Raw genomic sequence first — 13,052 nt, forward strand, 5'->3', positions numbered from 1 at the left:
ATTCATGCGCCACTTCCCCCTGTTAAAATGCTGCTGTGAATCAAACTGGTAATAATTGTGAGCATTTCTCGCACGACAGGATCAAATAATACAAAGAATGATCTGATGAAGGGTCAGAAAAACCAAACTGCATATTTCCATCTAAATCTCAACCTATTAATTCTCAAACCGATTTTTTTTACTCGATTTGATCACAGTGAGAAATTTGGATCACACTGAGTCTCTCTGTAGAGTGGATCCTCATTAAAACCTAAACCCATGTTTCATTTGCTTCCTTCTGACAATCCTGACCTTCCCACTAATTGAAAAGGAGAGCTCTGGATTAGTGTGCACTAAATTATTTTTAGGTGCCTTGTCACACTGGGAGAGAAATTCTGCAGGATTGTTTGTGTGTATAACAATTCAGCTTGAATTGAGGCCTTGTTTTATTGGGATGTGTGCAACCTGAAATACAGTAAAGGTTTAATGTCTCCTTCTTCTGAGTTGTGGACGTGTCGATTTAACTAATCTCATATCAGCTGGGTTGCAATTCATCTTTTGACTTGATGTACTACCCAGCCTGAATAATATGTCCACAAACAAATAGATAGAGTCACGTCTATTTATCTCCGACGCTTCATACAGTGTCTCACATGGATTTTCTTTGCAACAGAGAAGATCATGAGTCAAGCTTTGATTTAGGACTATTTCTGAGCACTGCCCTCATCTGCACATTAAGGCTTCTTAAGTCAGATGTTTGTATTTATTGGTTTCAGTAAAAGAGACCTTAGTTTTAGTTTTCTGGTGTTGTTTTTCTTGGTGTACTGACATTTCCAGTTTCTCTCAATTGAAATGTTCACTGAGCTGCTCTCCTTTAATGTTACAGTGGGAACACTTCACTTTGCTGGTTTGCACAGAATACCAAAACTTTGTTAACTGGTATTTGGTAATCTCACAGAATTGCTTTCGTGTAGAGAAATGTAACCCCTTCATTTACAAATTCTTTGTATCTTCGTTGAAGACCTGGACTAAGCTGATAGTTTGAAATTAAATGATTGTGTTTGAACAGTCCTAAAGAGGATATAAAATAGATAATGCCAAGGAAAAAACAGTAGAGTTGAAATGCAGTTGCATTATTGCATGCTTAGCTTAAATAGTCAAAAATAAAACGTCTTTAAATGAATTTGTAAGATTAATAATGATAAATTACCTCGTCAATAAATTCTGGTGATTTGGCAAAATGGAGACCACTTCCGGTTTCCATTGCTATGTTGAAGTGGTGAAAAGATCTCAGAAATCTGGTTTCTGGTATAAAATCTTGACAAAATGGAGGATGGAGTGGGAATTTTCCTTTTATTTCATGCTGACAGAAGTGTTTGGGAAATCTTCAAACAGTGGTAAGTTTATACGTTTGTTGATAAACCTCCGCGGGTTTATCAACAAACTGTGGCTAACAGCTAAGCTAGCTAGGTTTCCAACGTTACCTAGCGTTAACTAACGTTATATTCTAGCAGTTCCGTTTCTTTATAAAACTCATTAAAATAAAATAATCCAAATGCCATCTCAGATCTGCAGTAATTCATTTTGGGGGCATACGGGGAAGCGAGAACAAGCTGTAAACACAAATGTGACCTATCATCGCCTTTAAGTTAATATTAGCGTTAGCTAGTTAGCCATCATTGACGCTAGCTTAACGCTAGCTTAACGCTATTCACACATTTTAAAGGTTGTTTCTGAAGCTGCTTAGTGAGAACAACAATGTCCGAAACTTGGACTATTTAAACCCTTTTACAGCTGTGATTTCTACTAACACCAGAGGGAAACATGTGGTTTGTTAGCGGCTATAAATGCTCCTCTATGTTCATGTGTTTCTGCTTAATGTAAGCCTGATGTTTGGAGCTGAACTGGATTTTTTAAAGCTTTCTCCTCTAAAAACAAGTATTATTGTTTAGTATTATTGAGTTTTATTAATAACATAAAACCAAAACTGACAGCTGAACAACAAAGAGTTGCAGAAACAGGTGATTTTTGTGTAGCCCCATGTTTATTCCCAACCATTTTAGTCTTTCACATTGTTTTCATTAGCAACTACACAGTAGTTTACATCACAGTATTTATCTTAGCTTTTCCATTTTACACCATTATTTCACCATTAAGTAACTTTTGGTTGTTGTATAAGCGTTTCACACAAATCAATAGATCTTCTTCACAGCAGGTCATGGAGTGAAAAGCACGGCTGTAATTAATAACATTAATGAGGGTTACATTTTGCTTCACCAGTTTCAAGGCATTTTCACTGCACTTGTTGGCTCATAGACTGAGTGATAATTAATTAGTCCGGCTTTCCTGCTTTTCTGTCTAAGACTTAAAGTGTATGTGAAAAGGCTAATTACTGTATATTTTGCACTGCTGAAATAACTGACAGTGTCACAAAGTGAGGGATATAATGGGCGTTACTGCTGTGTTACCTAAGCCAGAGGGAGCACCATTCACCCCTGTCTCTGATCAATCAGTCATGGGTTGTACATAATGGAACGCCGCTGTCATTAACATGACTGCTGTTTTCTTTACTACTGTTAACAGAAAGCACAGCATGGCATTTAAAGCATGCATCTTTGCTCCTCTAGACTGCCAAGCCTCACCACCCCTCGACACACACAGGTTTGCCATATTGTCAGGCCAAGCTGCTGGCAGGAATCCCCCAAACACTTGAATGATGTGGGTGCCTGCTGAATAAAGAACAGTGTGAGTGTGCAAAGTTGGAGATGGACTGATGGATGGAGTGAGATAAAGGTGTGAAGGTGGGATTAGGGACAGGAGAAGCAGGGTGATTGTAACCCTTTAAACAGAGCTTTTGAAGAGCCTGTGTATGTATAATGGGGAATGGCTGCCATCTTGGATGTCAATTCATTCATTCAAACTTCGCAGAGGTTTGAATACACTATTAGGCTGGTTTGGTTGTTTTTGACACTTCATAGACCACACCATATTCTCTGTAGTTGTTGTTGCTTTTATCTTAAAGGATTAATCTTTAAATTGTACAAAGACACAGTGTGTTCTCCATTTAAAAATGACAGAGACATGACAATACATACTCCTCAGAACAAGTCTGGCCTGTGTCTCTCTTTGTTTTGAATGATCCTCTACAGATGCAGCTAAGCAGAGAACAAGAGGAGATGAAATGCAGCCAAACTGCTGTGTGCGGAAAATGTTTTCTGGCACCGTTGTCTGCTGCTCTCTCTTTCTGTCTCACTCTAACATTATGAGGTAGTTACTTTAAGCCAGGCTCATAAGCGATCCCTAGATGCATGCTGGCACTACACCGCTCAGTCTTTTTGTAGCCTCTGAGTCTCCTAGCCTTGTTTGAACTACCTGTTTCATTGTTCTATGTAAATTAAAATAAACTATTCTCACCATAAAGAGACACCTCTATTCTCTGGTGACAATGGATTCATTATCATTTTGAGTCTGTTTGCACAATATTAAATCTGGTAGAGGAGACAGAATGGCTGATTGGTTCAAACTGGCACACAGTGCCACTGAAACTCCCTGTAGCTCTAGAAATAATTGGGGGACTTCTATAGACTTCATGTCATGTGATTGGTGGAGGAGATTGGTGCACAGTTTGATGCAAAATGTTTTACACACCAGCTTTAAGCCCTGTGTGTATCTACCGAATAGGTACAGCTCATATTTGAGTTGTACCTAATAGTGAGTTAAACAGTTCATTTTGGTAATGTAATGTAAGAGTGTTCTGGCTGGATAGTGTGTGGTAACATCATCGCACTCCATGCGGGAGACCAGGGTTCAAATCCCGGCTGTGACCTACCTAGGGGTCGTTAGGCAGGACCCTCTTTACCTTGTAATTTCCCCTGTACCTTGTAAGTCACTTTGGATTAAAGCGTCTGCCAAATGACTAAATGTAAATGTTCCATGAAAACAATAGGAGTATAAAGCTTAGCATTAAAAATGGATACAGCAAGTCTGGCTCTTATGCAGCAATAACAAAATCCACCTAAGCGGACTGACTGCTGGCTCCACCTCCATATTTACAGTTTTCATATGACTGGTGTTAAAGTGCAGAAGCCTATATCATAATTCTCAAACTGTTCCTTTAAGTGACATATCGAACCCTTAATCTTCCACTTTTTATTTATATGTCCTAGTAAACTATTCTGTTGCAAGTGGAAGGTTGTCAGGTTTACATTTGCATACTGTAGGGACAGGTTTGTGTTACTGTAGATGTGAATGCAGAAAATGTTTCTGACTGTCCTCAGTAGGGGGGGGGGGGTCTTTGACAGGCAGAGGAGATTAGATATGGACCTTGACAGGTCTGCCTATTGTATGTGCCTAAGGGGAAACATCACTTGTCAGGGCCAAAATGACTTTAGCCTGGTGTGTTAGCCATGTTTGTTGCCTTTCAATTCCATGTTTGGATATTGAAATGAACAGTCTCCCCTCACTGCAGTCACACGAGGATGACAGTTGCAGAGTGTCGCAGGGAATGTGTGACAGAGATGAAGGCTGTTACTATTACTCCCTCCGCTGGCTCATCTTCTCTCTGTCCGTCCTCCTGCCATGTGGTGTGAAGGCATTGTGGTTGTAATTGCCTTCAAGACTGGCTTAGGCTTTGGACCAAGGATCTTTCAGCTGTGATCTGTTAAGCCTATTACATACTTGTTGCGTGAAGACACACAATCCTGTGTGGATGAAAGCCCGAGTGCGAAAGCCAATTCGTGCCACTTGCTTTGGCATCGCCACATCCCGTCTGTGCTGAAATACAGTGCAGTCTTTTGTTCTGTGGATCATTAGCACTTCAAAACAGACTAGACGCAATGAATTCAGAGGTCTTTGATTGTGAAAACCAGCTAGTTGTGGCTGTGGTATTATGGGGCTGGCTGTGTGAAAGTTTAACCAGGTGGATGGAATTTGACCGTCTCAGGATGTATTTTATTCTTTTACTGACAGAATTTATCTGACCTCTTCACATGCAATCATACAAAATAAAAATTATTAAGACGTGACTTTACTTATAGCATTCACTCTCCCCAGCAGAAACGCTATAGATCTTAGGAAACATGTAAGAAACAAAATGACTGATCCACTGGGATACAATCTGGTGTTGACTATATTTGCACAGATTCAAACAGTAGCTTGCTGGCAGAAACCTGGCAGAGATCCCACCCTAGACAGTTTCTCTGATGACTGACATGCTTAGATGTTGTTCAGTGACTGAACAATGTCTTTCTTAAAATAAAGAGACTGTGACCCTACCTGAAATAGACTGAACTATCTGTTAGAAAATACTGAAAAGTCCTAAATTTAAAAATTAAAGTTCAGGCTTCTTCATGTAAGGTGACATAATGAACCTAGTAAAAACCTGATTGGATAGAAGTTATTTTTCAAATGAAGTAATCTTAGCAGTGAGCAGTGACCTTGTAATAAACATGTACAATGTCTGGCAAGTTGCACTTTATTTATTTATTTTGTCCTCCATTATAATACTTGAAGGCTCCGGGTATTGTTAGGCTGTTGTGACATGTCTTTCATGGCAACTGTGTCTTTGGCTTGGTGAATAAGTGAGATGCTCTCTATTAGTTGAGGTAGTTCAGAGACTTGGCATCATAATGGCAATATTCACTTTGGATGCTTTAAGCTGTTACGGTCCTTAGGTTGTTCATTTTGCTGTGTCCACAACAATGCATGCAGGGATAAGATGCAAAAAAAAGGAGAGAATTAAGATACATGCTGAAAACATACAGTCTGTTGTTTGTCCTCTGCAGTTGCAATCCGCTGAAGGATGTAAAAAGTGGGCAGTAAATATTTACTTTCTTCAACTGTGTTTATAATTTACCTTCACTCTGTATTCACAGCTTCTATCAGACACAGTTTTGTGAGCGTGGGTGTATGTGACAGTCACCATATGTGGAAGTGGTTCTGTGTTTTTCTATAGTTGGACCCATGTCGTATGATTAAACAAGGAATCCTGCAGAGTTTTGCATCTGTTGTTGTTTATCTCCCTCAGTGTCTGCAGTCTGAACAGTAGTAGCAGTATTATATTTGGAAGGTTATGTGAAGTGGAAATGACTGTTGGCTAAACTCTCAGGATGCATCTCATTTATTATGTATAAAAACAAGAAGTGTTTTATGACTTTTGGCTTGCAAATGTGTGAATGTTGTAAATATTACAGAAGGCTGTGAAGAGAACTCTGTATTGTAAATTCTGCCTCTTAGAAATTTAAAATACCTTTATCACATTTTGTTTTTATGAGCAAGCACTATTTAAAAAGTTGCATTGTAGATATATAATCTGTTTTCCTTGCCATTATTTATTTTTAGGGTTATTCTGGAGAAAAACTTCTGAATTATATTTTGTTTTTGCATTTCTTAATGTGCTGCAAATCTCATGTATTTCCTGTATATGTTGCTTCTCTTACATTACTCTAGAGATTATGGAAATAATGCTTGTTAGGTGTCTTTCCCTTGTTACAGATAGAGATAAAACTTGAACACAAACATCATTTACATAACTGACAGATGCAAAAACCAACCTGGCCAGGTTTTCCGTTTCTGAAACCGCTAATGCAACACTAAATAACAGAATAGGACACTAATGAGCCTACAAAACATGACATAATGAATGCATACATATTGAATCAGAAAAGCTAGACTTCTGGTGATTTTAAGCTCTTAGCCTGTTATGTGTAATGTTTTGTTGTCAATCAAGCTCTCGGGTATTTGCAGCACTCCTGGGTAGCCCATAACTTGTATGAGATCTTGTGAAGTGACTGCAATTACAGTATCATAAATTGATGGTTCTTTGTTCCACCTTTTGCTTGTATGTGATCAGATAGATCATTGTGTCAGCTGCAATCAAGAAGTCACCAAGTCTGGATCAAACGCCTTGTGTCTGAATTTAGATTACCTTTCAGCCTGTGGATCAAAGGTTCCAGACTGAGAGGGGATTATTCAGCTGGGGAAGGTGTAACTAAAGAATCTGATGCCTTCAACCTAAGCCAAGACAGGGATTTTCTGTCTCAGACTAATTAGAATCACGGAGGAAGTTTTTATAGTGTTAAAATGCAACTGATTAAATGTCATAACATAGAGGCAACTTCTACTGATCATCTAATTGTTTAAAAAGTTACATCATTTGATAGGGGGAACTGGTGGCACCTGTGGTTTAATGATACTTTCATCCTCTGATCATTTAAGCTGGACTGCCCCTCTCTTGCCTTCCACACCTCTATTTGGAAATTGTCCATTAGGTTTTTAACTGCTCTCATCTTCTCTCAATTCAGTATTCGGGTACAGCAATAAAAATTCATTACAGTCTTACGCCTTAGGTGAGTATTGGATATGTGCACAATTTCATTGTCATGCTCCCGGGGGCTGCACCGCTAAAAGTAATTTCAGTTTGAATAGTTTTCCACAGGCCTGTGAGATGTTGGATCATGCTGAGAGACTCGACTTGACTTAAACACGTGTCAGGCAGTGTTTCTTAATTATCTCTTGGTTGTGTTCTTTTGGCCTGTATTGCAGCATTTTGTTTACCTGCCATGTTTGATAACCACGAGCCACATATTGCTGTGGCACTGAACTTGTTCAAATCTCCTCTGTCAGATATAAAAATATCAACACAGAGAAACAGGATTTCTGCAGTGCACGTGTCTGTTCCTTTCTGAATCAAGAACAGTACATGCTGCCGGTGCCATGTTTTGTTGTGATGAAGACATCATCATGACATTCTCAGCTTGTACGAAACACCCACATCTAGGTACGTTGCATCAAAACAGTAATGGGAGTAGCTTCTATACACAACCTTTACATCTGAATGCACCAGTAGATTTCCATTTGATCGAGCAAAGTTGACAAAATGTTCATTCATTGTGTAATTCGGTCTTAACCTCTTCCCATTAATTATTCAGACTAAGCACACTGTTTATGTTTTGATGTAAACACCTCCTTGACCATTTATTGGCTATTTATTTACCATTTATTTATAACAAGCTTTTGTTCTTCTTTATGACTCCTAACAAACACAGGAAATCAAGATTTCAGAGTGTAAGGGAGTAAAAATCAGGCACTGTAAAGGTGAGGAGAAATAAGATTAGCTATTTCAAGTATTTTGGCAAGAAAAGGACGTTTTACACTTCATAAAGGAAAATCTTTATTTTCAGTGAGACTTATAAAGAGGCTCTCTCCCTCCTTACCTGGGAAAATGACTTGTGAAGCAGGGAAAATGACTGCATCATATGCTATATTACAAAATAATTCTTTTAATTACAAAAAAAAGTTACACTGGTGTATAACTTTTGACATGATTATGCTGGTGGTAAAATGTGGCTCACCTTTATTGGGGGTTCTATAAGATAAAGAAAAATTGAGAGGTTGCAGGAAAATCCTAACCAAATGCATTGCTCCAAAGATTTAAGGGAACACTCGCTTATCAGTGTAACAAGTTTGTTAAACTTTATGGAAATCTGCCCGTTTAGGAAACTCAAATTACTTGATGAGCTTTATTTGCTTTGGTGCAAATGCATGAGAGACGACCCTCACAAAGGTTTTGCATGTGGTGGCCACAGACAAATAGTCTTATCCTTCTTGACGTTATTCTTCTTAAATTTAGTGATTTGTTGATGTCCTAGTCTCTTGGGGTAGCATGAGGCAGTACCTGCAGCCCAGTCAGGTTACACAGATAGTGTAATTACTCCAAGATGGCACATGCATACTTGCAGTTGTGAGAAGGTTTGCTGTGTCTGTCAGCACAGTCTCAAGAGCATGGATGCTGTGGTGATGATAATCTCGGGAGGCATATCCATGGAGGGCTGCACAGACCTCCATATCATAGGAGTGTTCTCTGATGTTGCTGGGGAAGTATCCACACTCACACACACAGACGCACAGAAAAACCTTCTTTTTGTGGGTTGAACTTTCAGATACAAAGATAGAACAAAGGTGATTTATGTGTTTTCACTCCTAATTGACCCTGGTTCTGGAAATTAACAGGACCAGGTTCAATTATGCACAGTGGTGGTTGTGGGCACTGTTATAATGAGGGCAGTAGGGTAATGAGTAGTACAAGGCTGACAGAAGAGCCCCTGCTCTTTAAATGTGCTGCTACAGAACAGCTGAACATCAGTGCTGCTACAGAGAAAAAAGGTTAGTGAATTCATTCTTCACACTTGTGTTCTGTGAATTGGTTATAAACAAAGTAATGCAACCGTCAATCAGACTTTTAGCATTTATTTTCAAGTTATTTGGTTCCCATGAGCCTAACCTCTGTCTGCTTTGGTTTATTATTTGTTTGGTTAGTTTAATCGCTCAGCCCAGTTTTAGCTCCCCATTTTCATTACTCTACCGATTTCCTATAAACTTGTTCATCACAATGTGAGTTGTTATTAGCTCAATTATTCTCAAACAGTCCACCAATGATCTCATACCTCAAATCTTTCCATGCTAATGTGCAGTAAACACTGAGTGAGAACTTGATGTTTTTATTGACTTGCTGGCTCTTTCATGTTTCCTCACATACTGCTCTGTGCCTCCCTCAGGTGTGCTATTCCACTAATCAATAGCATGACCAACTATGTGGGGGAAATTGCTCTAGCCAGCCTCATAGCTGGAAAAGGCCATTTTCATCCACCTAACTCAGGTAATTAGTCCAGATCCAATATGCTGCTATATAATGTATTGTAATTTTAATGTATTTTTACATTGCAATGATTGTTAGGGGTGCGTCATTGTGCTCTTACATGGACACAGAGAAACATGAGACAAAGATAAAGAGACTGGTTATTAAAAGAAGATCTGCTGCAGGAATGCAGTGGAGGATGACAGGTTTTGAAGAACGGATAAAGAGTTAAAGCTGAGCAAAGGAGGGTCGAGAGTTTCTCTTGAATTCCATATTCAGACTGAGGCACTGATCCTGCTCTCCTGTGACATCTGCTTGATGCAGATATTCTAGTAGCATTAAGGCTGGATGCTTTGGCTGCCAGTGTAATTATCACTGTTGATGATGGTATTGATGGATAGATAATAGGGATGGTTTGTGACTTAGGATCAAAGTAAGAACAATTGCCTCCTGTGTGGAACATATTCTTCTAACTTCTAGACTTGTTTAAGCTTTCACGTCTGTTGACAGAAATACATAAATGATTTGAGAGAATAACTTGAACTAATCTGAATATGTAGTTACCCATGTTATGTTTAGAATTTGGCAGGAAACAGAATATGCTCTAGTAAAAGCTGTGGTCATTCTATCCTGCACATACATAGATTCCTGATTGATTTTACATGTTTGTGTCTGTGTGTATGATTTTCCACATATGATGCATGAAGTATGAAGTATTTGCAAGAAGCCGAAGCGAAGCTGCTGTTTGTTTCTGATCAAAGCGTAAATGAGACGGTGTGTTGCCATTTGTGCATATTTGATGTTTCCCACCACAAACTAGAGAGTGAAACACTCATGTCTTCAGCTCTTGTACGTAAGAAGAACTGAGCCTCCGAGTGATTTACAGATGAAAGCTGTCAGCGCCACCCTCTCCATTCAGGGAGCCTTGAGAATAATATTGCATCAGAGTCTTTTGTGACTAAAGAACAATGTGAGAGTGAATAGACTTTAGATAAAATGACAGTTGCAAACAAGGAAAGGAAGTGGATTTCAGCTCCACATAGGCAACAATCATAAAAGTTGAAGTTTATGTGAGATAATGACTCATCTTAGTGGTCATTTACCATAAAAGTGGATGATTAGCATGGATGAGGAAGGCAAAATACGGTTATATATTCAGTGATTCTAACCAAGTATTGCTTTGTAGTCTCCCAAAGCACAACATTTTCTACATTTTCACGTATTCATGTATTTTCACGTGAAATAAAAAATCAATAAATGAGCAGCTATTTTAATTATGATTATATATAATAGCATATCTTTGAGTATTTTGTGAAGAAAATGAGACACTCGTGTACAGGTTACTGAGAGAAAAACCGGTTTCTCAGGTAATTGGGGGGGACGAGTTTACATGCACTTAATAAACCTGGTTACAGGAAATGTGATAATACATGCAGTAAAATGATTTTTTTATTTCTTTATTTTTTCCTCTGACCTGGGATGATTTTGGAAGCATGATCTACAGATATGAACTGTATGTAGACAGAAAAGATGCCTCCTGGCTATTTCCTTTGTCTTTTACAGTGCAAACTGCCTGAAGTGAAGAAATGCATGGTCAAAACCGTCTTACTGAATTTAGATGTCTACGGGTCACAGTGTGAGTTTTAGCTGTATTTCGGGCAGACTTCATTTAAAAATGAGGTTGTGTTGTGATTACTTCTTAGCTGATAGTAGTGGAGTGGTGAGTGTCTGCAGCCTTTGTTGTGCTTCCCAGATACACTCACTCACTTGTTTTCCAACCAATCCATATCTATAATATTAACATCTTTTGGATACATTGCCACCTCACTCCTCTAGTCAGTGACATTCTCTTGACTAGTTTAGGCCTCACGGCTTTTGTCATCAGATATATTAAAAAAATAAGGTTAAAAGGTTGTGTTTCAGCATGTGTGGATCATAAAATAGGATTATCTGTTGCATGCATGGTCATTAATCAGTGAATCCTCACTCACATGTACACTACTAAATAATAATAAAAGACGGAGATCCAGGACAGACCCCAGAGACGATGTTACTGTACCTCATCTAGAGATTTGATAGCAATAATCAACCCTGTTCAAAGGGTTTTTAGTTTTTAATTGTTTATTTGGGAAACAAAGATGTCGGCCCATGTTTTCACAATGACTGAGTCACCATTTAAATGAGATCCACCACAGCCGTGTTGTCCCTCTCCCCAAGGACAACCCATTGCTCTTTTTCTGTGTGTGTTTCTAAAATATTCCCTATTTATGTGCACACATTTTTGTGAGTCTGCTTTGTGGGTGGCAGTGTGATTCATTATGTTCCAACTCCCTTTCATCTGCAGACTATATTAATTTGTTAAAGTTCAGCGCCCATTTGTTATTTGGAGAGAGAGCAGCATAAAAGAACAGAACTTTAGATTAGGTCTGAATTGATGAAGGGGCCAATGAAGTGTTTATTAACACAATTGGGTATTATCCAGAACTGGGCTACAATTTGTCTAAATGTAAAGTGTTTGGCCCTCTTGTGTTTTTATATAATTGTGAGGCTTGCATTACAGAGCAGGGTTTCTATTCTTGCTGAGGATCTTTCAGAGGGATGGTATCTGTGTTGTGCTCATACAGTCCATATGTGTAAAAGTTGCTTATTGTGAAGAAATCTTTGCATTTGTTTGTGAGGAAGAAAGCTATTTTGATAATGTTTCTGTTCTGCATTTGGGTCTGGACTCTGTGGCGGCCAATCTATGTGTGAAAATAATGTTTTACCATTTAAGCTGATGAATCCTGACATTGTCATCTTGGAATATGCAGGTCAGGGACATCAGGGAAGAACAAATCCATTGATGGAATAACCTGGTCATTCAGTATATTCAGGTAGTCAGCTGACCTCATTCTTTGGTCAGTGTTGCTGAACCTAGACCTGACCAACTGCAGCTGCCCCAGATGATTGCACTGCCCCCACTGACTTGTACAGTAGACACTAGACATGATGGGTGCATCACTTCACCTCCTCTCTTCTTACCCTGATGCTCCATCACTCTGGAACAGGGTAAATCTGGACTCATCAGATCATATGACCTTCTTCCATTGGACAATTCTTAACCCAGTTTTAGTAGTTTTATCAATCTCCTTTAATTCCAATAATACAATAAATTCAGCCTTTTTTATTTATTTATGTTTTTTACATTTTAATCTCCTGGTTAACAAACAGAAAATATAGACAAAGTGTGTGTGTGTGTGAGAAAGAGAGAGGTGTAACAAATGACGCAGCTGGACTCGAACTGCTGGGATGCTGTGGTCACGTGGCATATGCTGGTATTCATTCAGCTACCAGGACACTCTGACCTTTTCCATCAGCACTAGCACCCAAGCTTCAAAACAAACCTCACTTGTGTCTATCTTTTCAATTATTTGTTGATTATGATATGAGCTCAAAAACA

Source organism: Anabas testudineus, chromosome 8 (genome assembly GCF_900324465.2).
Source record: "Anabas testudineus chromosome 8, fAnaTes1.2, whole genome shotgun sequence".
Lineage (NCBI taxonomy): Eukaryota > Metazoa > Chordata > Actinopteri > Anabantiformes > Anabantidae > Anabas > Anabas testudineus.